This window comes from Lissotriton vulgaris, chromosome 2_1, assembly GCF_964263255.1.
Source record: "Lissotriton vulgaris chromosome 2_1, aLisVul1.2, whole genome shotgun sequence".
Lineage (NCBI taxonomy): Eukaryota > Metazoa > Chordata > Amphibia > Caudata > Salamandridae > Lissotriton > Lissotriton vulgaris.
Window position 1 is genome coordinate 1,432,700,122 of NC_141687.1, and position 27,492 is coordinate 1,432,727,613.

Sequence of the window (27,492 nt, forward strand, 5' to 3'; positions counted from 1 at the left end):
TGAGAGAAAAGAAAAAAGCAGAGTTGGAATAAGGAAACAAAGGTTGAAAGATAAGTGGAGGTAGAGAACAAGGGTGAAAGAGAATAAAACAAAAGGCAATGCGTCACTTTTGTGTTTACAGATACGTCAGAAATACTGACGTATCTGTAACTCTTTGCGACATGATTCGTCATACATTAAATATGACACATCTGGAATGTCGTAAGGAGTGCGCACAGAAAAGTGACGTATCGCACCAGCGGTGTAAAAAAATGCGCCTTGTTGCGCTATATTTAAAAAGTGACGCATCTAGGTAGATGGGTCACTTTTTAAAACCCTGCGCCACATTATACCTGCGTCAGGTATAATGTATGCAGAGGGGGCGTTCCCCCGCAAAAAGCTTGGTAATAGCGACGCAGTGAAATCTATGAGATTTCACTGCGTCACTTTTAGGATGCTGTTGCGTCAAAATCTTGCGCCTGCCTCACAGCAGGTGTAAGACTGACGCAAGACCTTTCACATGGTGCTTTCCCCATGTGAAAGGACGCATTACTGGAGTTGCGTCACTTTTGTGACGCACTTCAGCAATGCGTCACTTTTGTGACGCACTCCAGCAATGCGTCACTTTTGTGTTTACAGATATGTCAGAAATACTGACGTATCTGTAACTCCTTGCGACATGATTCGTCATACATTAAATATGACACATCTGGAATGTCGTAAGGAGTGCGCACAGAAAAGTGACGTATGGCACCAGCGGTGTAAAAAAATGCGCCTCGTTGCGCTATATTTAAAAAGTGACGCATCTAGGTAGATGAGTCACTTTTTAAAACCCTGCGCCACATTATACCTGCGCCAGGTATAATGTATGCAGAGGGGGCGTTCCCCCGCAAAAAGCTTGGTAATAGCGACGCAGTGAAATCTATGAGATTTCACTGCGTCACTTTTAGGATGCTGTTGCGTCAAAATCTTGCGCCTGCCTCACAGCAGGTGTAAGACTGACGCAAGACCTTTCACATGGTGCTTTCCCCATGTGAAAGGACGCATTACTGGAGTTGCGTCACGAAAACAAATGGGAGAAAAGATGGAAAAGAGAAGCGAAGCAGAGGGTCTAAAAGCTAGAAAATGGTGCATGAGAGAAAAGAAAAAAGCAGAGTTGGAATAAGGAAACAAAGGTTGAAAGATAAGTGGAGTTAGAGAACAAGGGTGAAAGAGAATAAAACAAAAGGCAATGTGAGTATGTAAAGAGAATTGATATAAGGTAGTAAAAGACAAGTGAGCATGAGACAAGAGGAGCACAAATTTAAAATCACAATACAAAATATAGAATTAATTATACATGTTAAATGGTTTATTTTTGCTGTTCTCAGAATATATCAAATTTCACTAAAAACAGTGAGTTGAAGGTATTCATCATATAACAGCGGGGGAAAAAAACACAATCAAAATGATTGTGTTTAAAAAACCCATATAATATAACAAATCAGAAATCAGAACTCATCAAAAGTACACTTACTTTCCATGACGTCGAATGATATGCGATGAACAGCTTATACTCTGTTGTGCTCTAAAAAATCCGTGCCCGCCACTTTCTGAAAGAAAAACTCTTTCTTTCTGAATAATATGTTAGAAACAATAAATGACTTTTTGCTCTCTACCACACTTCTCCTCAAGGCCAAATCGTGTAAGAGCCAATTTAATCTCTTCGAATTCCTCAAAGCAAATCCCGTCATTTTCTTTTTCCCCGACTTTCAGAAAGAAAACGTCCAAAATCACTTTCCCAATCTTGTACTAATAATATCTCCCCTTCTAGTTTACTCATGTTTCACATTTCCTATAACATTGATACCACTTACTATGAGGCACACTTACACTACCTCTGTGTCTTTTCCAATTTCTTCATTCTCTTTTATCTCAGTTACTAACAAAGCAATTTTAAACAGAGTAAATCATATCAACTCTTTGAATCATTATAGACCAGTTATGTATCTCTATGACTACTTTACATTTTTATTTATTATGATCACTCTAATTCACAAAGCAATTTAAAACAGCAGACTAAAATTTATCAACAGCTCCAATCTTCGTAGGCCACTTTCCTTCCCTAAAATTTTGGTTGTAAAAACACTAGGTAAGATTTTTTTAAGTCAAATGGTAAACGTTTTTTGAAAGTTAAAACAGAATCATTGCAGAATGACCAGCCGTTTCCAGATTTTAAATAAGCTGTGTAATGTCCTGAAGTTGTTGAAGGACCGTCATGATATATAATTGCTGCAGTTACAAAAGTACTTCCTGATATTGACAACTGCGAAGCCACAACATTTTTAATTAAAGTTCTCAATTTAGTTCCATCAGACCTACATCGTTGGAACATTAAAATGACATACTGGCCATAACTTCGTATAAATAATGTGGACAGCATTGCAGACTTACATTGGCTACACTCCATGTTTTGATCGGCTGCTTTTACTAGCTTATTAAAGGATACTGATTTACTGTCAGGCAAAGTTAAATATATAAATCTTTCTGAGTCTACACTAGTAGTACTTGATAGCCTACAGTTCTCGCAGTCATGCTGCCATTGATAAGAAAGGCCAAACAGATAATCTACATCTACACCTTCATTTTTTTTTTTTTTTTTTTAACATCATTTTTATTGCATCACCAATAGAAATGTACAGACAATATAATCATCAGTAAATATTCAGCATGTACAAGATTAGTATGGTCCAGTCCTTCTCCATCCGGGGGGTCCACCTCGTTCTTGGTGTGGGTGACCTCATCCCTGATCACTTCTCGTAACTCCTTACAACGTCTGACCGCTACATTAGGCAAATACCTCTGGGTTGCTTTTGTGATTTTCACCCCTCCCCCTCCCCAAATTTCAGTACCCCAACACCTCTCCAAACCAGCCTCCTACCCACCCTCCCCTGTGGTCGCTCTGCGCTGAGTTAACAGTGTAAAAGTGTCTGGTGTGTTGCAGGAGGAAGTAGTCATTCGCTAAGGTGTGTTCTCCTGTGTAGTGATAGGGTCTGCCCGGCCCAGTTCGCTCTCGCCCTCCTGCTCCTCGTCATCCATATCACGGAGCGCCTGCACCATCACTTCCCATGCAGTTGCCCTCTCCAGAGCTTTCTCGTCATTCATCCTCCAGGCCATCTGGTACCGCAGAGTACTTTCACACGCGGCCCATCTCAAGCACTCCCCATACCATCTTTTATACGTGGGTCCCACTCTGGACTTCCAGTTTCTCGTGATCTCCCGCTTGGCCAGAATAAGCCCTAAATCTATAAATTTACCAGTCGTCTTGTTCCTGGGCGTGTGAGGGAACCAATGAAGGACGCCAACCGCCTTAGTGAACTGGATATCCCTATCTGTCGCGCCGTTAAGGGCCCGCCCAACTTCCTGCCAATAGTCTCCCAGAGAGGGGCAATCCCACAGCATATGACCCAGATCCGCCCCAATTGTGTTACATCTGGGGCAAGCAGCGTCGGTCACCCCAAAATACTGCTGGATTTTCCTGGGGGTGAGATATGCCCTGTGAATGACATAGAAGTGAATTAATTGAAACCTGGCATTTCTCGAGCTCTTCCGTGCCCGCCTTAGCAACTGGCCCCAGGTCGTATCAGGTATCTCCACTTGAAGGTCCAGCTCCCACTTGGCCTTCAGGGTTGCCAAAGGCTGTAAGGTCTCCCGCTGCATCCTAGAGTACAGGCACGTGACAGCCTTAAAAGTCCCCGCCGCCATCATTGTGTACTGGCAGGCCATCGAGGTGCCCGGTTCCTGCAGCCCTTCCCCCCAGTGGGCTTGCATAGCTCCCGTGACTGCCGCGTGCAACAAGTAGTCGCCCCTCGGAAGGTCAAATCGCTCCTGCAGGTCCTGGAACGGCAGCAACACCCCATCTTCGTAGAGATCACCCAGCATTTGTATTCCCGCCTCCTCCCATCCTAGCAAGCGCGACCAGTCGCCTCCATGAGGGAGGGCGGTGACCATCCCCAGCGGAATTTCGGGGGCATACATAAGGCGGACACCCGCCCGCTTACGGGCCCGGTCCCAGCAGAGCCGGAACGTCTGCTCCTCGACCGTCAGGTCTCCCACCCGGAGCTTCTGGTGTAGCGTGATGTACGCCAGAACGTGCCGCGGGGTGCCTTCCACTCTCGCGTCCTCGGGGCCTCTATACACTCTCGCTACCTCCTGAGTAAAAATCTGCAGCTGCGCGGCTAGGTAATACCCTTCGAAATCCGGCACCGCCATACCTCCTTCATCTTTGGGGCGCAACAGAGTGTCTAGCGCTATGCGCCTCCTTCCCGTGCCCCATAAGAAAGCTATGATCAACGACCTCAGGCGTTTGAAAACAGAGCTCGGGATCCATACCGGGAGTGTCCTAAAATAGTACAAAAGCCTGGGCAGGGCTATCATTTTAAGCAGGGAGATCCTACCAGCCAGGGATAACGGCAGAGTCGCCCAGAAGTCCATGGACCCCCGCAGGGCATTAATACAGCGAGTGATGTTGCCGTCCAGTAAGTTGGCCGGGGTATGATAAACATAGACCCCCAAATAATGCAGACAGCGCGGCTCCCACCGGAGTTCCTGTGCAGTGAGTGGGCACGGTTCTCCCGGCCTCAGGGGGAACAGGCAGGATTTAGGCCAGTTGACCCTCAGGCCCGACAACCGGCCGAACTGCCCCAGTAGCTGCCGCGCCCCCTGGGGCTCGGGGCCCGCATCGGCCAGAAACATCAGCAGGTCATCTGCATACAGGGAGATGAAGTGCGGCCTGCCCCTAAATGATAAACCTGCGTAGTGGCGGCCCAGTCTGGCCTCCGCAGCGAAGGGTTCCATCGCCAATGCGAATAGGAGCGGGGATAGGGAACAACCCTGTCTAGTGCCACGCCTGATCGGGTATTGTCTCGAGATCAGAGTGCCCACCCGAACCCTCGCTACCGCCTCGGTGTACAGGACCTTGGTCCATTTTATGTATCCGTCCCCCAGTCCGAAGCGGCGCATCACCTCATACAAGTATCCCCATTCAAGGCTGTCAAATGCCTTCTCAATATCAATGGAGAGGACAAATGGGGAGACGGCACCCGGCCAGTCCGCACCCATCAGTCTCGTAAGTCTACGAATGTTATGAGTGGTGTTGCGAGTCGGTATGAAGCCACACTGGTCACCGTGAACAAGGCTTGTCATGTGTACCAGCAGTCTGTTGGCAAGAATTTTACTGAGGATCTTGTAGTCCGTCGTAAACATAGACAACGGACGGTACGAGGACAGAGCCGCACCCTCTCTGCCCGGTTTCAAGAGCGGGATCATGAGGGCCTCGCACATGGAGCCCGGGAGTCGACCCCTCGCCTGTGCCTCATTGTACACCTCGCGCAGCCGTGGGGCAAGGTATTCCAGGTATTTACTATAAAATTCGATCGGTAGCCCGTCAAGCCCCAGGGTCTTATTTCTGGCCATCTGCTTTACTGCACAACCTATTTCTCCAAGAGAGATGGGCCGACCTAGCTCTTCCGCCTCCGAGTCCTCCACTCGTGGTAACTGTAACCCGTCCAAGAACTCTTCAAGCTCCACCGCCCCTCCAGTTCCACCACTCTCATAGAGCCCCTCATAATAAGCACGAAACTTATTCAGGATCCCGGGTTGAGTGTGGCAGGGCTCCTCCCCTGTCTCCTGGATCCCCATGATCGGCACTCCCCTCCGAACTGGGTTAGCGAGCCAAGCCAGCATCGACCCCGCCTTATCACCCTCCGCATGCGCCCTCGTCATGTACGCCTTGTGGTCGAAGCTACGCAGCCGCTCCAGCTCTACCGCCAGCCCCTCCCGTGCCCCGCTAAGCCCCTCCTGCAACTCAGGGTGATTCGGGCGCCTCTTCTCCAAGTCCCTCAGCCGTGCCTCTGCCTTATCTAAGTCATCTAACAGAGTTTTCCGAGCCCCAGCCGTGTGCCCAATACAGTGTCCCCGCACCACCACCTTAAACGCATCCCATTCCACCGCCCTCGTGGAGGCCGAGCCACTGTTCTCCTCAAAGTACCTCTCTATGCACTCACCCAGGGCCTCCCTGAACAACAAGTCATCTAGGGTGTCGGGTTGCAGGCGCCATGTTGGCACGCAGTTAACAGTCACCATCCAGTCCAGAGACATCAACAAAGGGTTGTGGTCCGATAGAGTCCTTGCCAAGTATTCCGCCCCTCCCACCGCGGGGAGCACACACGCCGAACAAAGAAACGCGTCCAGCCTCACATGCAGGTCATGTAGGTGCGAGTGAAAGGAGTAGTCCCTGGTAGTGGGGTGCAATGCCCTCCATGCATCCGTGAGGGCCCAGCTCTCCTGCCATTCCAACCTACGCTTGGCAACCCTATGCACTGGGGATGCGCGCAGCGGGGGATGGGACCTATCTAGTAACACATCCTCAACCGAGTTGAAGTCCCCCCCCAAGAGGACCGGCCCTGCCAAATAACCCGCCATTTTGCCCGAGATGGTAGACAAGAATGCGGGCAGGTCTACATTAGGAGCATACACATTACAGAGAGATATCACCCTGCCTCTCAGCCTCCCTTCCACCGCCACATACCTGCCCTCCGGGTCCACCAATGACTTTGTGACCTGGAAGGGGACCCCCGCCCGTATCCAAATCAGTGTCCCCCTTGCAAAAGCTGAGAATGTCGTGTAAAACAGCTGCCCCCTCCAGCGCCTCTGCAGAGCAGCCCCTTCTTGCTTATTAAGATGCGTCTCTTGCAGGAACGCTATATGAACCCCCCTACGCTTGAGGTACGCCTGAACTTTATGTCTGCGCGTCATGGACTGCATACCCCGCACATTCCAGGTCACACATTTCAACGCCCCAGTACTAGCCATCCCCCCCTACACAACCGGACCAGATAACAAAGAACAATGTCCTTACAAGTCCCGCGACCACGGGCCCCCCCACCCACCCTCTCCAAACAGGAAGCCGAACCCCACCAACAACAACTACCCCCCGAGCGACCCCAACTGCTCGCAACTCCCACCCCCCCAGGACAGGCCCCCCCGCAACTGGAAGTACCCCCATCCAAACCAACACTCCTGACCACCCCTCAAGGAAAGGTGGTAATGGTCGCAGTCCCCACTGCGGTGACCTTAGGGGCCAGTAAGGCGTGGCTCGATGCGATAGAACCTCAAAACAAATCAGCCCCGCGCACTCCACCCCGCAATCCCCACATTACAGCTCCCCAAAACCTCAAGTAATAGCGTTCCACTGCCACGGGCCCAGTGCCCCTGTGTCCAACCAACGAGTTCACTCCACCAGTTCAGTTCAACACGCCTCTAGTATCTCCCCCGAAGTCTGCGGTGTCACAATAGGGCCCCGGGCTCCACCAAATTCCGATTGTCCCGTCTCCGAGCCCGTGCCCGGGTCCTCTGATTCCGTGCCCTTCCCGGACTGACTTCTGGCGGCCCTGGATAAGTCCGCTACCGCCTGTAGCGCCGCCTGCCTCTCCGCCTCCGTCTGCGACATCGATGGTTTGCCGGTCCTCCTGCGGTTCTTCCTGATCCGTTGGGATTGCCTGACCGGTTGCGCCGCCTTGGCCTCCTCCTCCCTGGTCTTAGCACCGTCCGTTCCCGCTTTATAAGTGTCCCACCAGTCCCAAGCGTCCGCGGAGGTCGTGAAGAATAGTGATTGTTCATCCACCACCACTCTCAGCTTGGCGGGGAACAACAGGGAGTACTTGATGCCTTCCTTGCGGAGCTCCCGCTTGAGGGACAGAAAGTTTGCCCGAAGCCGCTGCGTCTCAAATGTGTAATCCGGGAACATAGTGACTCTGCTGTTGTCCACTTGAAAGGGCCCTGCCTCTCTCGCCCTCTGTAGAAGCCAGTCTCTGTCCCGGTAATGGAGCAACTTGAACACTACCGGGCGAGGAGGAAGGCCCAAGGCTGGCGGGCGCGCTGGAACCCTATGTGCCCGTTCCAGGGAGAAGAAGGGGGACAATCCTTTCGGTGCCACCTCCGTCCGCAGCCAGTTATCAAGGTAGCCCACCATGTCGTCGCCTTCTATTTTTTCCGGTAGGCCCACTAGGCGTACGTTGTTGCGCCTGTTCCGGTTTTCCGCATCTTCGGCCCTCCGTTCCAGCACCTTCAAGCGGTCCATCACGTCCGTCATCTGGGCCTTCATCGTTGCTTGGCCCGGGGCTAATTCCTTAACCGTGATCTCCACGGACTTCACCCTGTCCTTAAGTTTGTCATGGTCGGCCTTCAGGAGGCCCAAGCCCGTCGCCACCTGAGCTATATCTTGTTGTAGGGCGTCCTTTGTGGTGGCGATGGCCTCTAGGATACGATCTTGCATCCGCTGCAATGCCGCTTGGTCTCACTCCGCTCCCTCCGCAGCCTCTGTATCGGTCGCACCATCTCCCTTCCCCTTCGTCTTCCCCATCTGGGCTGGCCCGAGCGGTGGCCCCCGAGTATGTTCCTGGTCGTTCTCCGAGCGTCGCCGGGTTTCGCCCTCCGGTAGGGTCCCCGGATCCAAGGCTATCTCCAAGAAGGAGGAACTCTGAACGACCGTCAGCCCGGCTGGCGCCAGTCGTGCCAGGGGTCCGGGGCCTTCGTCACTGGGTCACTGCCGCACTATCGTCGCCACTACCAGGGGGCGGTTCCCAGCCACCGCCCGAGGGTGCGCCCAAGGTCCACTCCGGCACCTAGGGAGAGGCGCGATACAACCGCCAGCACCTCTGATTTGTCAGGGAGCAGTCCTTAGTGGGTCTCCGGGCAGATGACTCCGTCGTCTCCGAGTCTCATGCCACCGCCGCCATTTTAGGGTCTGCGACTTCTCGCCTGGGTCCAACTTTCAAAGTCGAAATACTGCTGTGGAATGGCTCGGCGTCGTCCTCCGTAGGCACCGGACCCTCCGCAGTACCTTCCAGTACCGGATGATATCGATTACATCGGGGTCCGATCAGATTTTCAGGATATTTTCCGGGATCGGGCACGGAGCTCCGAGCTCACGCTGCCTACCTCCTCGGCATCCAAGCCACGCCCCCCATCTACACCTTCATCTTGCAAAACATCAAGCATATACATTAAAAACTCCTGACAATCCTGCTGAATATTTTGAGAGAATTGCGTTTGACCTGAACATTTGATTTCGAATTTCAGATACACTTTCTATTTTTCTTCTATCAGTGCTACATTTCTCTAACACAGAATTTAACAAACAACAAAATCTTTGATCCGAATTGACCACAATCTGTTCTTTTAATATTTCTAGAGAAAAGATAACATGAACCACTACATTAGCATAGCAGTTGACACCAGAACTATTTTCAAATTGAAAACCAACAACATCTTGAACAGCATCCATTTTCTTTCTGCTTACAATTTCGGGTTCATCGACTTTTCGTGTTTTTGCTACAACCTCCCTACTATTGGTAACATTTCTTCGTTTCCGGCCGGCCTACCACACGTTTTCCAAACAAAGGATATTGAGGCAAATGTGGCGCATACTCTCTTCTTAACCTATTGTATTCCTTAACACAATCTAGATCTGCACAAATATTTGTCTCATCACACTCAATCAAGTACAATCCAGATAAAGTTCTGACTCGTGATAATGCCACATAAGCCATACCCTCCTTGAACACAGAACTGCCAATATTCACCAAAGCACTGTCTACACTTAAACCTTGTGATTTATGGATTGTCACCGCATATGCCAAGCAAGCAGGAAACTGCTTACGGCGAACATATAAGTCTTTAACAAGCAAAAACCTAGCAGAGCAACGACCAATTTGCTGTACATCCTCAATGCCATCAAATTTAATTTTTATAAATTCAATTCCATCTCTATTTCTGTATTTCTCAAAATCAACAACATTACCCATTGATCCATTAACCAAACCTCTTTCAACATTTAAATTCCTTCTCAAAATGATACGGCAATTTAAGCACACATTCAGAGTCTTTTCAAAACCCGCAGTTTTAGATATAGTCTTCTCTAATGAATCCAATTTAGATTTCAAATTTTCAGACAAAATAATTGTTGCTCCCATATGCTCAATTCTGTCAATAGCTTCCAGTTTCACTATGTCTTGGTTTTCTAAAATCAACATTTTGTTGTTGAAGATGGAACATTCTTGCAGAGTTGGCATCAAACATATCCCAGATTTCTTCTCAGTAATTTTCAGAAAATTATTCTCTGGCAGAACGTCTTCATCTGGATACAAATTTGACAATATTTGTGCATGTAAAGCTTCCTTCCCATGCTCAGTCACTTTTCCAATTCTAACATCTTGTAGAATATTCTTATAATCTTCATCCTTCGCCTGACGCATATTTTCACGCAGTTCAGCATAATTGAAGTTTAACCATATATTGACGTTGCCAATGCTCCCTAGGCACTTCCTGGTATCTTCATGCGTAAGTAGTTTAAACACTGGTTGTCCTTTCACTGGTGACAGCTGCAGAAGATCACCGAAAACAATGATGTGTTTGCCACCAAATAACACATCATACTCTTTTGAGAACTTCTTGCAGTCTCAAATGCACAAAGGCAAGCATGACATTGGAAACCATGCTTACTTCGTCAATGATAAGAAGTTTCATCTTCTTTAGGACTCTTGAAACTTCACAACAAGCATCTCCAGATAACTTGTGGTATTGTAATTTGTTATCATGCTCCACTGGCAGCATCAGTAGACGATGCAAAGTAATACCTTTAATGTTATGTGCTGCCAGACCAGTTGGAGTGGTGACAACACAAGACAGCGATGACTCAGTCCTTTTCTGCAAATAACATGAAATTGCTTTAATGAGAAAACTTTTTCCAGTTCCTGCTTCTCCACTCACGTACAGTCGGACAGGCTTCAACGACGTACATGAGCACTCTTTCTTCTCATGACTTAATCCATGATCAATTTGGTTGGTAACTTTGTCATATATTTTCCTCTGCTCAACGTTGAGTTGTCTTTCCAAATCTTCTAAGTTAACCGCATTTTCCTGAGCATGTGCCATGGCTCTTTCCACTTCAATCATGGCAGTGGTACCTTCATTTTCGATAACTGGTCCTCCTAGTGGATCCTGACTCAATGAAGTGGAACTCTGACTGTCCTGAGAACTGTCTCTAGCAATTTCGGCTGCAATTGTTGCTTCCTGCTCGATTTCTGCATTCAACATTTCTAGATATTTTGGAAAAACAGGACATTCTATGGACTCCTTGGCTGCATTGAAAGAATCTTCATAACAGAGGAAATATCCAAGCAGTTCCTCTTCTGCACGCCAAGGCTTGAAAAGTTGCAAAAGAGCTAAATAGAAAAACTCTTTTCTTTCTGGAGATTCGCAATTCAATTTTCGATGATTAACCAATTGGCATTTTCTTTGCTTGACCAGACATCCCTCACTTCCAATTACAGCATACACTCCTTTATCAATATCTTCTTTGATGTTCCTCTTGAATATGTAATTTTGTAGAACCTCATACAGACAAAAATTCTCGAGATGACTGCTTCTATTTGGATAATATGTATCCAACATATTGGTCTTCAAAATATCTGTACTGTTTGGCACCTTCTCCGCCAAATACTCAATTTCCCGTACAGGTTTCAGAACTCGATTATGTGTTGCAGCAAGACCAAGACTCACCTAAATTATACTCCTAGATTTGGCATAGAGACTTGCTGAAGATAACCGATCAGAACATTCGTATGCTCCGATTTCTCGATGCGACAACATCTTTAGACTGAAACTGTACAACTTCTTACTGAGGCTCTTTTCATGTGAAATGTCATCCCACATATCCTTCAGTTCAGTCTTTTCTTTTTTTGTGATATAAGACGTCACATACCGAGCCACAGCCATACAGTTGTCAGCCACAAACTGTATATCCATGTTAGCATTCCACATGGACAAAATCACTGGGTTGTAGTCGTTGATGTACTTGGACTCTTCGTTTCTTTTTAAATTGTATGTAATTTTGGGTGATTTCCTCGTCACATAATGTGTCGCAGCGAAGACATCAAATTGTTCACTCTTCCTTCAGATATCACTGATTGTGGAAACCCAAAACGACATTTTGTATAGAACTTGTTCTTGTTTCTGAATTTACGACGACAGTACTTTCCACAACAATGGTTTTGAAAGCGTAAAACTTGTTCTCTTAAACTTTTGTCTTCCTTTGTCTTTGGAACAGCACATGTAGAATACTGTTCTATGAAACTCATCACTAAGTCATCCGGATCTGTTCCAAATTTGGGTGCATCTTTGATCCATAGCAGCATATGTATATGAGGAGCACCTCTTGCTTCATACTCCTTTCTCCAGAAGAAATCCAACACCTCTCCAAGAGGCGGATTTTTCTTGTTCGTAATGAAAGACATCATAGCTTCAAATCTATGATTGAAGTACCTGCATACATTGACTGGATACAAAGAGCACATTTCTCCGGGTGTCTTGAATTCAATATTTTCAATGTTTCCATTTGCCTCTCGTAGAAATTCAAGTAAGTCTTCCCAGCCATACTCGGCACAGCTGAGAGTGAGGAACCATGTGGGAGTTCCTAAGTTCCTCAGCATACATTTTAAGTCACCATGACGACGGTACCAATACTCATTAGTACCACGCTGACATGCCATGAGATTAATCAGGTGAGAATCCAAAATACTGTCTTGCACATTGACTTTATCCATAAACTCCCTTGCAGAGATATTTTGCAGCTGTACACCACTTTTCAGGATGTGGTTCACTGCATAAGACAGTCCAGACAGATCACTTTCATACAGTAGATGAAACAAATAGGGAATGCATTGACGAAACCTAGGATCTTCGGCATACAATCGTAAAGTCCGGTATTCAGAAGCAGGAATTTTATCAGGTCGCTCATCATATCTTCCTCCTCGACCTGTTGGAAATAACTGTGGGAAACACCGAGCTTCCAAACTTTCCTCCCAAACACTAATGGGACTCCCTTTGGCTTGTTTATTTGAAACAACTCAATAGCATTCCCCATGACTTCTTTAGAATGCAAAGGATGAACACTATAATGTTCATATATTTCTTCATTTTTAGAGGCATCTACTTTCTCTATCTGTCCAGTACACAAATCGCTGTCCTCTTCTTCACTTAGTTCGTCTTCTTCAACACATACATTCTTGTAGTACTCATTGTTTTTCATCAAATACAACGTTGCCTTTTTGACTTTCCTAACATCCACTAAATCTTGCCAGATTTTCTTACTCTTTGTCAGAACCCCACTAACTAGGATAACCAGAGGTTCCTCTTCCACTTTGTCTACACCAATTTTATCAATATTTCTCTTCAAATCCAGAGGCAAATAAACAACTCTTCCCTTTAATCCTCTCTGTAAATCTGAAGGAGGCAATTTCCCTGTCTTAGGCTCCATTCGAACAATAGCCTGAAAAGGATGGACACTTTGAATCAAAATAGATTCATAAGTATTTAAATCCTTCAGTTCAGAAGGAATGTCAACCAATTCTATTATGAACCACTCTAGCAGGCATCCGGTTTTGATTTAATTTGTTAAAACAATAAGTACACATACGTTGATCTGATCCCAAATCAAATCGATTTTCTACCATCAAGTATGTTGCAAAATCCTTCCATTCACTATTGTTTACCATTTCACTTTTTGTATATAAATCCACTAACTTAGTCTGATTCTTATAATAAGTCCGTCGACAACACACACAAGTGAAATTAGGCCTCTCACTTGATTTCACCATAAACGTGGAAATTTCCTTGTGAAACTTATCTGTACTTAAAATCTGTACACTCTCTTCCACATTACCTTCTTCTACTGGGTCAATTTCAACATTGTTCTCTTTACTAGCAAAGTAACAAAACTCAATTTCTTCACATTCACTTCAGAACCATGCAAAAGAGCAGTGCTTAATTGTTTAAGCATAATTGATGGACTCTTAGCATAATACAACATTCTAACTAATTTCCTCACTTTATTATGATGCACTGCTAGCATCCTGAAATGATGAAAAACACTCTGACATACTCTCCTGGAAAGACAAGCCAGTGAATGACCATGCAAACCTGTCACTTCTCTCACTGTGCAAGGATGTAATTCTTGCAACAACTTCATTTTCTGTTTTAAACTTTTCTTATTAAATGTCCGTACAAAATCACAAAGCAAATTGATGGAATCCTGTCGCACACTGCAAATACTACAACACTTCCAGGTGTACACTGGTCCCTTAGGACGTCTTCCTAAAACTTCATTACCTAACACCTCTTCTGCCTCTGTTGACACAAGTTTTTCTTTTTCAACCGGACAACTGTCTTTCACCTCATAAGCTCGACCACTGGTGCCAACTGCATGCACCAAATCATTGTCCTGGAAATAACTCTCCTCATTAAAAAATGCCTCACAACTTGAACTATGCATCCATTCTCCTGAAAAAACTTCACAAAAATTACTACGATTAACTGTTCTCTTCCATCTACTATTTGATTTGAAATCATAAATTGCCTTGTTTAGTTTCTTAATTCTATTGATTATCAAAATAAATACCTTTCACTTAATTTCAAAAGCCTGATCAATAATTTTCTCTACATTTTTCTTTCTCTTATAAAAAGCCACTTTCTTTCTGTTGACCTTTCTTAATATTTTTTAACAAATTGCCAATTATCCTGTTGCGGAACATTCGTCTACGAATGTCTGTAAACAGATTTTTCCTTCTACTACCATGCACAGAGTTATCTCCTGCTCTAGCAGTAACATTTTTGAGGGGCCTTTCTTTCCCATTTAAATTGGCTCTCTTTTTCTGAAGTAAAACATGTTCTGTAGTGATACTTTTTCGTCTGCAAATGTTTCTTAAAAAAAGATTTTGTTGTCTTACCCGGAGTTTTTTTGGTGACTTGACAAGTTTTTATTGTAGAGGACTGCTGCAATGGTTTACCAAGGTGGGGTATAAGTCGCTTTGCTTTTTTTCTTCTCCTTTGCCTTGAGGGCATGTTTGAATTTTTCAAAAGATCTTGAGTTGAATCTGTGGTAAATTAAAATTTTTTTTTTATTAAATACTAATACCAAACAGCAAATCAATAACATTAAGCAAACAATTAACACACTAGATGTCAATTCTACCTATGGTAATTTAGCAGCATAGACAGAATATGTACTGCTAGAGTTTCATAGCCAGTATGGGGCATATTTACAAAGCCTTTGAGCCATTTTAAGTCAAAAAACACATTTTTAAAACACATCTAGTAAGTAAATTATTCTCCCAGATTCATGGGGAAGTGACTTAAAATGCCCTAACACACATGAGGGCGTATTTACAAGGCCCTTGCACCACTTTTGCGTCACTTTTAACATGGGGAAAATAACGTGAAAGTGGCTCAAAGTCCTTCTAAATATGCCCCATGCTGGCTATGAAACTCTAGCAGTACATATCAAGAAACCTAAATGACTTTAAGAAACGTTTTTAAACACATCAAGTAAGCAAATTATTCTCCCCGATTCATGGGGCAAGTGACTTAAAATGCCCTAACACACATGGGGGCATATTTACAAAGCCCTTGCACCACTTTTGCGTCACTTTTAACATGGAGAAAATAACGTGAAAGTGGCTCAAAGGCCTAGTAAATATGCCCCATGCTGGCTATGAAAATCTAGCAGTACATATCAAAAAACCTAAATGACTTCTAGAAACGTTTTTAAACACATCAAGTAAGCAAATTATCCTCCCCCAATCATGGGGAAGTGACTTAAAATGCCCTAACACACATGAGGGCGTATTTACAAGGCATACTAGTCTCTATCTAAATTAAATGAATCAGTAATCAAGTAAACAAATTATTCTCCCTGAATCATGGGGCAAGTGAAATATTTGTTTAAAGAAGCAGACACCGTTTTTTCCTTCTCTTAAATTTTAAAAGCATTGCTTTTCCTTAAAAACGATTTTCAAGTCATAATTTGAAAACACAGCACAGCTCCTATGTACAAGCACACCCTGTCAGTACTAATAATTCACATTATCTCCAATTACAATTTCTCAAAGAAACAAAATCTTTTTGTAAAACATTTGACACAAAGCAACATTTTAAATACACAACTTTCTTCCTAATTTTCTCCCTAAAGCATACTAGTCTCTATCTAAATTAAATGAATCTTTTCTCACCTTAGCAAATGCTTTTTGAATTTCAAAACAGTCTCAGACACACAACAATTTTTCTTTAGCAGAGCAAAGGGTATGCACTCCAGAGGCTGCAACCAACAATGGCACAGAAATGCTGCAATTCATCACACATATCTCTCATGTCACCCAATCAAAACTTTTCCCTCACTTTTTTCAAATCAACACCCTTCCCCCCCTCTGCCCTTTCTGCCTTTTTTCCATAGCAACTACCTCCTGAAAGACCTCTCATGTTTACAAGTTCACACAACAATGTTTCAAATGAACTCTGAACTCTCAGTACACCTGCTTATCCAGTGCAATGTTTCTTAAAATGATTTTTTCTTAACCATTCGAATTACATCTTTCAAAGAACACATCCATGCACCCTAACTTTCTGTTTTCAGCAATCAAAATCCACCAATCACTGCTACTGAATCATTAGCACTGAAACTCCACAGTTTTTTTTCATTACAAACTCCTACTGTTCCAACTGCCATTTCATTCCCACACTTCATCTGACTGAAGCAGAACCTCCTCTCACCATGTTTTCTGTCTGGATTCTTGGACACAGCTACATCCTCTGGGCTCACAGGTATGCTGATAACAGAAATTTACACAACCTCAATTTACAAAATGTGGAAATCAAATGGATTGGCCAGAGAGGATTGAGAGGTCACCAATTGATACCATTGGTGAAAACCTTTTTGCATTTGCCAAACCCTGACCTCATAATAGTGCACTGTGGAGGAAATGATTTGGGCTCTTTGACTGGGGTAGGTCTGGAAATGCTTTTAAAGGACACCTTTGAGTAATTGATGGCACTTTTTCCTCAAACTGCCTTGGTATATTCCAATATATGCCAAAGACAGAAATGGAGGTGGTCCAATCAATTTTGTCCACAAATTGAGAAAGCGAGGAAGCATGTAAATAAGTCTGTTTCAGCTTACATGAGAGACCATGGAATGGGCTCCATCTACAACAATAACTTGCGTTACTACATGCAAGATATCTACAGAGAAGATGGTGTGCACTTCACAGATGAGGGGACCAGAGTTTTCATCCAGAATTTAAGACTGTGTATTGGTACATACTTATAAGTACCTAAATCTTCCACAGACCCAAAACTCTTTTCAGAGCTACCCTAACTATGATTACTCTATATAAATCTTAAATATAACTTTTTTTTAAACTAATTTTCACGATTTACGCTTTCCGGAGCGCTACCCGGTTTGCGCACCGGGCGCTAACCGCGCAAAAATTTGATTTTTTTTTCTTTTTTGGACATATATGGGCCTCCTCATCCACCCTCACAAAACCTAGGGGGTCAGGATATGTCTCCCTTGCCCCCTTTTACACAAACCCAGCATTGTTTATCATCCATCTTGTGTCCAAATTAGACCTTAACGCAAGATGGCGTACCGTGTAGCGCTTCCACAGCGAAAAATCGAATTTTTATTTTTTTTATTTTTTTGGCCGGGGGCCCTTTAATATCACCCACATCAATCCTAGGGGGTCAAGAGGGGTCTACCTTGCACCCTTTCATTCATTTCCCCCTTTGTTTATTTCCACTTCTTGTCTCTCGATCCTACCGAGAGAAAAGATGGCGGCAGCTCCGAACTGTTTAGAATGTTCACAGTCACCGGGGAGCCAATCCGCTTCTCCACGCGAAGTTCCATTACGCGTCTGGTACGCGAACCGGGGGGCTAACCGGGACGCTGTCACAGATATATATATTTTTTTGAACGTTAATTTCTCAAAATCCATTGGAGCACATATCTTGAGACCTAGCAAATGCACATTGGGCTATCAGTCCCTACAATTTTGTCAAGTTTCATAAAAATCCATTCAGCCGTTCGAGCTAAAAGTGAGTCCAACCGCCCTATGGAAATTAACATGGGGAAAACACGTTTTGGGACCCCTCTTTTTACTCGGCCCCCACTTCACAAAACCCCCTCAAACTTTTCAGGGGACGCTCAGAAACAAAATGTGCCATTTTCCTGAAAATTTCAGCCAATTCGGTCCTTCAACGCCAAATTTATTCAACATAGAATTTTCAAAATAATCCTAACTATATATACCTACTGGCGACCGCCAGTAGGTAATATATACACATATATATATATATATATATATATATATATACATATATATATATATATATATATATATATATATATATATATATATATATATATATATTCACTGAAAAAACCATAGGTTTCACACCAGTTATAGTTAGGAATTAGCATTTAAAAAACCTATTAAATTCACTGACAAAACCAGTTATAGTTAGCTGGAAATTTTACTGATATAAAACCAATGAAATTCCACGTTATAGTTAGTTGGACTCACTATAACTTGCGTGTGCAATGCACTGCTGATGACGTCACATATTACATCACTCATGACATGGTCAGTGACATCACTCATGACATCACTGATGACACCATCCAGTGAATATGTGTCTTTCTGAAAAATAAATATTAGTGAGTAATGTTTAAATATTTAAATATATATATTAGTGTTTCACTTTGTGTATAAGTGGCTACATGTGTTGGTAAGTAGCTACATGCGTATGTATATGGGTTATTAGATGTTTCTCTTAGTATCAGTATGAGTGTCTATATGGTTTGGTGGGGGTATTACTTAGCACATAGATGCATGAGTGACTGACTCTCTGTTTGTATGTGTTTTGAAGACAGCATATGTGCAGGACTGTATGGGTGGATGAGTGTGTATATGTGTTTGTTAGTGAGTGAATGACTGTCTCACTAGTGTCTTTATCAGTAACTACATATGTTTTAATCTAGTATATGTGAATATTGATGTATATAAGTGAGTATATGTGAGAGTAAGAGATTGTAAGAGTTCCTGTTTAAATAAGTATGTGTTTCTATAAGTGATTGTTTAAGAGAATAAATATGTGTAATTTTCAATACAAGTAAGTTGGAAGTGTGTGTATAACTCTATATTCAAATAAATGGATGTTCAATAGTTTATTTGCACGTGTGAGTATGTGTGTGAGTAACTTTTGGATGACTGTCGGTGTGTAACAGGATGTATAGGTGTATCACTTCATATGATGAGTGAGTATATGTATGAGTGACTATATAGAACTGTTGGCGAATGACTGGATGTGCATATAGATGGTGGAATTACTGAATTGCTTGTTGTAACTGATATGGGTATCTCCATTTTTTTTTTAAATTTCAGTTTCTATTTTTGAATATGTGTTTCAAGGGTTACATTACAGTGAAAGGAGGTCTGTCACTATGTCACAAGGATGGTGTCATCAGTGATGTCATGAGTGATGTCACTGACCATGTCATGAGTGATGTAATATGTGACGTCATCAGCAGTGCATTGCACACGCAAGTTATAGTGAGTCCAACTAACTATAACGTGGAATTTCATTGGTTTTATATCAGTAAAATTTCCAGCTAACTATAACTGGTTTTGTCAGTGAATTTAATAGGTTTTTTAAATGCTAATTCCTAACTATAACTGGTGTGAAACCTATGGTTTTTTCAGTGAATTTCAAAGGTTTTTTAAATGCTAATTTCTAACTATAACTGGTGTGAAACCTGTGGTTTTTTCAGTGAATTTCAAAGGTTTTTTAATGCTAATTCCTAACTATATAAGACCTGAAAGCCCACCAGGAATCTCCAGTATGCGCCAGGGGACTGCATTGCAGAGAGGTGTAATGAAGCCACAACCCTTTTTACACCTCTCTGCAACGCAGCCCCCGTGCATGTTTGAAGAGGGGAAACTAATTCCCCTTGCATACTGGGGGCCCCTGGGGGCCAATTAGCCCACCTGGAACCTCCAGTATGCGCCTGGGGCTGCATTGCAGAGGTGTAATGAGACTATGCCCCTTGTTACACCTCTCTGCAACGCAGCCCACTGCCGTGTTTGCAGAGGGGGAACTAATTCCCCTTGCATACTGGGGGTCCCTGGGGTCAACTAGTCCACCAGGAGCCTCCAGTATGCGCGAGGGAGCTGCATTGCAGAGAAGTGTAATGAGGCCACACCCTTGTTACACCTCTCTGCAATGCAGGCCACTGGCGCCTTTGCAGAGGGGGGACTAATTCCCCTTGCATACTGGGGGTCCCTGGATCATATCTGCCCAAACACCGATATTCCGAACGATTGTAAATGACTTTTCTTGAGAAACATTTGGATTTGGATTATCATGTCCTATACTTTGGAATTTTTGAAAGACTGACTTTGAGGATGCTATAAATTACTCAAGTCTGCCCGAATTGTGTGGGTAAAATTGATACCTAGTCACTTTTAATAAGAATATACTTATGTCTCGTCTAACATTTGGAAGAAATATCTAGTTATATGACAACGGGATACCGACATAACTTGAAGGAAATAAGAACGCCCTGAAGAAGTTCTGTTGTACAGAACGAAACGTTTCGGCTGGCTGTGGTACATAAACTTAAGGAAAATAAAAGCATTTGAATATACACCAAGATTCAGCGCTTCAATAAGTACTCTAAGTGATATGATTTGATTGGACTCATTGTGAAAGTGGTGCTGTGCCAAACTTTGGAATATTCTCCACTACTCTCTACTACTTACTCTCTCCCACTCTCTACTACTCACTCTCTACTGCTCTCTACTACTCACTCTACTACTTACTCTCTACTACTCTCTACTACTCAGTCTCTACTACTCACTCTCTACTACTCTCTACTACTCACTCTACTATTCACTCTACTACTCTCTACTACTCACTCTGCTACTCTCTCTACTGCTCTCTACTACTCTCTACTACTCACTCTCTACTCTCTATTACTCACTCTCTACTCTCTACATCTCTACCTCTCTACCTCTACACCTCTACCTCTCTACCTCTCTCTACACGCACACATATAGACATATATGCATATATATATGTGCATATGCATTTATATATATGTATGTGTATGTATAAAAAAAACAACTAAACATTTTTTTTTCTAATCAGCTACTTTTAAAACTGTCATTCTTTTTCCCCATGGTACACTCCCCGGTACGCTCCCCGGTGCGCGTACCGGGCGCTCCCCCCGCGAAAATCAAAAAAAAAAAAATTTTTTTTTTTGCCCCGTGGGGCCCTTTTATGGCCCCCACATCAAACTTAGGGGGTCAAGGGGGGTCTACTCTGCCCCATTATGGTCATTTCCCCCTTTGTTTGGGCCACCTCTTGTGTCTCGATCCTACCGAGACACAAGATGGCGGCCGCTCCGGACTGTTTAGAATGTTTACAGACACCCCAGAGCCAATCAGCTTTCTGCGCGCAAGTCGCGTGGCGCGCCCGGTGCGCGTACCGGGCGCTCCCCCCGCGAAAATCAAAAAAAAAAAAATTTTTTTTTGCCCCGTGGGGCCCTTTTATGGCCCCCACATCAAACCTAGGGGGTTAAGGGGGGTCTACTCTGCCCCCTTATGGTCATTTCCCCCTTTGTTTTGGCCACCTCTTGTGTCTCGATCCTACCGAGAAACAAGATGGCGGCCGCTCCGGACTGTTTAGAATGTTTACAGACAACTGAGAGCCAACCAGCTTTCTGCGCGCAAGTTGCGTGTCGCGCCTGGAGCGCTCACTGGTGCGCGTACCGGAGCGCTGCTCTAGATATATATATTTTTTGGGACGTTAATTTCTCAAAATCCACTGAAGCACATATCTTGAGACATAGCAAAGGCACATCGGGCTAACAGTCCCTACAATTTTGCCAAGTTTGGTGGAAATCCATTCAGCCGTTCGAGCTAAAAGTGAAATCGACCGCCCTATGGAAATTAACATGGGGAAAACGCGTTTTGGGACCCCCCTTTTATCTCGGCCCCCGCTTGACGAATCCCCCCCAAACTTTCAGGGAAGGACCGGACCGCCATGAGACCATTTTCCTGAAAATTTCAGGCAGATTCGTCAACCGGCGCCAAAGTTATTCAAAATAGAATGTTGAGATTTAACATTGAAAATTATCCTAACTATAACTACCTACTGGCGACCGCCAGTAGGTAATATATATATACATATATATATATATATATATATATATACATATATATATACATATATATATACACATATATATATATTACCTACTGGCGGTCGCCAGTAGGTATATATAGTTAGGATTTTTTCTCTATGGGACTTTTGAAAATTCAATGCCTAATAACTTTGGCGTTTGTGGACGGAATTGGCTGAAATTTTCAGGAAAATGGCACATTTTGTTTCTGAGCAGCTCCTGGAAATTTGGGGGGGGTTCGTCAAGGGGGGGCCGAGAAAAAAGGGGGGTCCCAAAACGCGTTTTTCCCATGTTATTTTCCATAGGGCGGTTGGACTCACTTTTAGCCCGAACGGCTGAATGGATTTTCACGAAACTTGGCAAAATTGTAGGGACTGTTAGCCCGATGTGCCTTTGCTAGGTCTCAATATATGTGCTTTAATGGATTTTGAGAAATTAACGTTTAAATCAAGATATATATCTGTAACAGCGCTCCGGGCAGCTATCCGGTTAGCGAACCTTTCGCGTAACGGAACTTTGCGATGAGAAGCTGATTGGCCCTCCGGTGTCTGTCAACATTCTAAACAGTCCGGAGCGGCCGCCATCTTGTCTCTCGGTAGGATCGAGAGACAAGAGGAGGCCAAAACAAAGGGGGAAATTACCATAAGGGGGCATAGTAGATCCTCGTTGACCCCCTAGGTTTTATGTGGAGGTTTTAAAAGGGCCTAGAGGGTCCAAAAAAAAAAAATTTTTTTTTGCGTGGTAAGCGCCAAGTTCGCGAACCGGATAGCTTTCTGGGCAGCGAACTTTATGGATAAAAGAATGAAAGACTTTTCTAATACTGTATGTTAATTGTTTGTTGTTTTTCTTGTTTTTTTTTGTTTTCTTTGTTTATTTATTTTTTTTATTATGATTGTGTTTCATACTTTATTAAATTTTCTAACATTTCATTGTCAGAAATGTCATAATTTATTATAGGGTGTAATTGTTTTTCATTTTGAAGCAAGTTGTCTACTGCTTCAACACATTGTAGAAGTTCGTGGTCTCTACTGTCATCCATAAAGTCATCAAGTTTGTCTTGGCTGTTCTCCTTCAGTTCAATCGAAAATGAAACTTGTTGTTCGCCTTCCATTTTGCCTGAAATTTTGAATAAGAAAATATATATTAGTAGAGATAGGGCACTGTTGGGATTAATTTTAGATAGGCAGTTTTTATCAGTGAATTTATCTTTTGGCAGTGTATAGTATGAGAGTGGAAATAGGACTATAAAAAAGTGTATGTGATTTAACCAAGACAAGCCTTACTCCATTGATAACTATAACAGAGAAGTCTATCTAAATACATTACTACTACAGAGGGATAGTGTATATCTAGCAGAAAAAGTCTACTATATTAAGTCATAGTGCACAATATATTAAATTATAACTTACCTTCACAAAGAAGTTGAAGTTTTTTGAAGCTTTTGAAATAGGAGGTACAACAAGAAGTAGTAGTCAAAATGGCTGTGTTTCCTTCTCTCCCTTTATATATATACAGGTATATAACCAATCAAATGTCAGGTAATAAAAGTAGAAAATGAAAGTAACATTTTCATTGGTTGTCAATTCCAACAATTCAGATGTGTTTTGTGAAGTAATTTACCTCACGGTACTTGGAGAGGTCTACAGGCTAAATGGCTAAATGGAATTTCAATGAAATTTGTGAGAATGGAAGGGATTGTTATGTAGTATGAGCTAATCTATATTTGGTGAGAGTGTCTCTAGTCGTTTTTCTGTAAATTACTTTCCCGCCTTTTTTTAGGACCGCTTTCCGGGAAGCTGCCCGGTTAGCGAACCTTAAGCGTCACGGGAGTCCACCATTTTGTGTTTCGTTCGCATTAAGATACAAGATGGAGGGCAAATAATGTTTAGAATGGGTAGAAGGGGTCATGGTAGACTTATCTTGACCCCCTAGGTTTTCTGAGCGTGGCTGAGGAGGCTTATATGTGCGGGAAAAAAAAAAAAAATTTTAAAAATTCCGCGAGGTTAGCTTTCGGTTAGCGAACCGGGTAGCGCTCCGGGGAGCGAATTTTGTGGAAAATTAGTGAAAAAAGTTAGAGAAAAATAATAATTGTGAGTGATCAGATGTAGGGTAGCTCTGAGAAGAGCTTTTGGGTTTATGGTACATTTAGGTACTTATAAGTAGGTACCAATGCACAGTCTTAAATTCAGAATGAAAATTCTGTTGCCCTCATCTGAGAAGTGAACTCCATCTCCTCTGTAGATATCTTGCATGTAGTAACGCAAGTTGTTGTTGTACAGAGAGCCCATTCCATGGTCTCTCATGTAAGCTGAAACAGATTTGTTTACATGCTTCCTCGCTTTCTCAATTTGTGGACAAAATTGGTTGGACCACCTCCATTTCTGTCTTTGGCATATATTGGAATATACCAAGGCAGTTTGAGGAAAAAGTGCCATTAATTGCTCCAAGGTGTCCTTTAAAAGCATTTCCAGACCTACCCCTGTCAAAGTGCCCAAATCATTACCTCCACAGTGCACTATTAACAGGTCAGGTTTTGGCAAATGCATAAAGGTTTTCACCAATGGAATCAATTGGTGACATTTTAATCCTCTTTGGCCCAACCAGTTAATTTCCACATCTTGTAAATTGAGGTTGTGTAAATTTCTGCTCTCAGCATACCTTTGAGCCCAGTGGATGTAACTATGTCCAACAATCCAGACGTTAAACATGGTGGAAGAAGGTTGTTCTGCAGTCAGATGAAGTGTGGTAATGAAAGGGCAGTTGAAACAGTAGGAGTTTCTAAAGAAAAAAAACTGTGGTTTTACTATGCTAATGATTCATTAGCAGTGATTGGTGCATTTCCATTTCTGAAAACAGAAAGTTAGGGTGCATGGATGTGTTCTTTGAAAGATGTAATTTGAATGGTCAAGGAAGAAACAATTAATGAAAGATTGCACTGGATACGCAGGTGCACTGAGAGTTCAGAGTTCAATTGAAACATTGTTTTGTGAATTTGGAAACATGAGAGGTCTTCCAGGAGGCGGTTGCTATGGAAACAAGGCAGACAGGGCAGAGGGGGGAAGGGTTTTGATTTGAAAAAAGTGAGGGAAGAGGTATGATTGGCTAATATGAGAGATATGTGAAAAGAATATCTGTATTTCTGTGCTTTCAATAGCTGCAGCCTTTGGAGTGCATCCTTTTTCTTCTGCTGAAGACAATTTGGTGTATTTCTGAGACTGTTTTCAAAACTCAAAAAATATTTGCTAAGGTGAGAAAAGATTTATTTAATTTAGATAGAGAATAGTATGATTTAAGGAGAAAATGATGAAGAAAGCTGTGTTTTTAAAATGTGGTTTTGTCTCTAGTGATATACTAATAGAATTAGTTTCATAGAGAAATTATAATTGCATATTTGGTGTAACATTCTGGCATGCAGTAACACAAGATATTGTAATACATGGAGGCCATTTCATGGTCTGTTATGTAAGCTGAAACAGATATGTTGCTTTTAAAAACGATTTAAGAAATCAATTACATTTCTGGATATGTACTGCTAGAGCTTTATAGGTTGTTTTGGGCCATATTTATAAGGTATTTGAGTGTCTAAGATGTTGTGTTCGCCTTTTAAAATGTAAAGTGTTCCTCATGGGACAAGTGTCTTGTAAATACGCTCCCACTTGTGCTTCGCAAATTTAGATTTTGATTATGGGAGTTACCTAGCCATGTTAATAGTGTCCCAAAAATGGTGCTAGGGCATTCCAGAAAACACTTTCATGTGTCTCAAGGATATTTTTAGTTATTTCTTCATGAATGCAGGTATACAATTGATTTATATGCTGTGTTTAAAAACGAATTTTGAAATGAATTAAATTTCAGGATATGTACTGTTAGAGCTTCATAGGTTGTTTGGGGTCATATTTAGAAGGCATTTTAGTGTCTTTGAAGTTATTTTTCCCTTTTTAAATGGAAAGCGTTCCTCATGGGGCCCTGAGTAGTTCTTAGCCATGTTATTTAATAGGAAGTGGATAACATGGCTAATAGCATTTGCTGGAAAATGCATGAATATCGCTGATTTTTCTGCTATATTCTTGCATTGTGGCCGTTTTTTTTCACATTGCTTCATAGGTTGTTTGGGTTCATATTTAGAAGGCATTTTAGTGTCTTTGATGTTATTTTTCCCTTTTTAAATGGAAAGCGTTCCTCATGGGGCCCTGAGCCGTTCTTAGCCATGTTATTTAATAGGAAGTGGATAACATGGCTAAGAGCATTTGCTGGAAAATGCATGAATATCGCTGATTTTTTTGCTATATTCATGCATTGTGGCCGTTTTTTTTCACATTGCTTCATAGGTTGTTTGGGTTCATATTTAGGAGGCATTTTAGTGTCTTTGATGTTATTTTTCCCTTTTTAAATGGAAAGCGTTCCTCATGGTGCCCTGAGCAGTTCTTAGCCATGTTATTTAATAGGAAGTGGATAACATGGCTAAGAGCATTTGCTGGAAAATGCATGAATGTCGCTGATTTTTCTGCTATATTCATGCATTGCGGCAGTTTTTTCCACATTGCTTCATAGGTTGTTTGGGTTCATATTTAGAAGGCATTTTAGTGTCTTTGATGTTATTTTTAGGAAGTGGATAACATGGCTAAGAGCATTTGCAGTGCTGGTGGAAAATATTTGCTATGTTAAATAATTAGTACGGCATTAAGTTTTAGATGACTGTTATTTATTTACTGTTTGGTAATAGTGGTTAATAACATTTTATATTATATTTTTTCACAGATTCAACTGCAGATTCTTTCATAGTTTGGAAAATGCCTTCCAGAAGTCGAATACGAAAGGCTAGAAAACGTCAAAGACAGCAGGATGATGTTTTATTGCAGCAGTCCTCTTCCCCAAATACTTGTCAAAACACCAAGAAAGGGCCGGGTAAGAGCACGAAATCATTCTTAAGAAATATTTGTAGTAAAAAAAATTTTGCACAAAAAAATGTGTCTGTTCACAAAAAAAAACGTAATTTAAATGGAAAGGAGAGACACATCACAAATGTTACTGGTAGAGGAAGAGATAACTCTGTGCATGATAGTAGAAGGAAACAACAGTTTAGGGACATTCGACAACGAATGTTCCGTAATAGGATATTAGTTAATTTATTGAAAAATATTAAAAAGAAAGGCCAACAGAAAGCGGCATTTTATAGGAAGAAGAAAAATGTAGAGAAAATTATTGATCATGCTTTTGAAATCAAGCGAAAGTTGTTTATTTTGGTAATCAATAGAATTAGGAAACTAAGCAAGGTAATTTCTGATTTCAAAACAAAAAGTAGATGGAAGAGAGTAGTAAATCGTACTAACTTTTGTGAAGTTTTTTCTGGAGAATGGATGCATAGTTCAAGTTCTGAGGCATTTTTTAATGAAGAG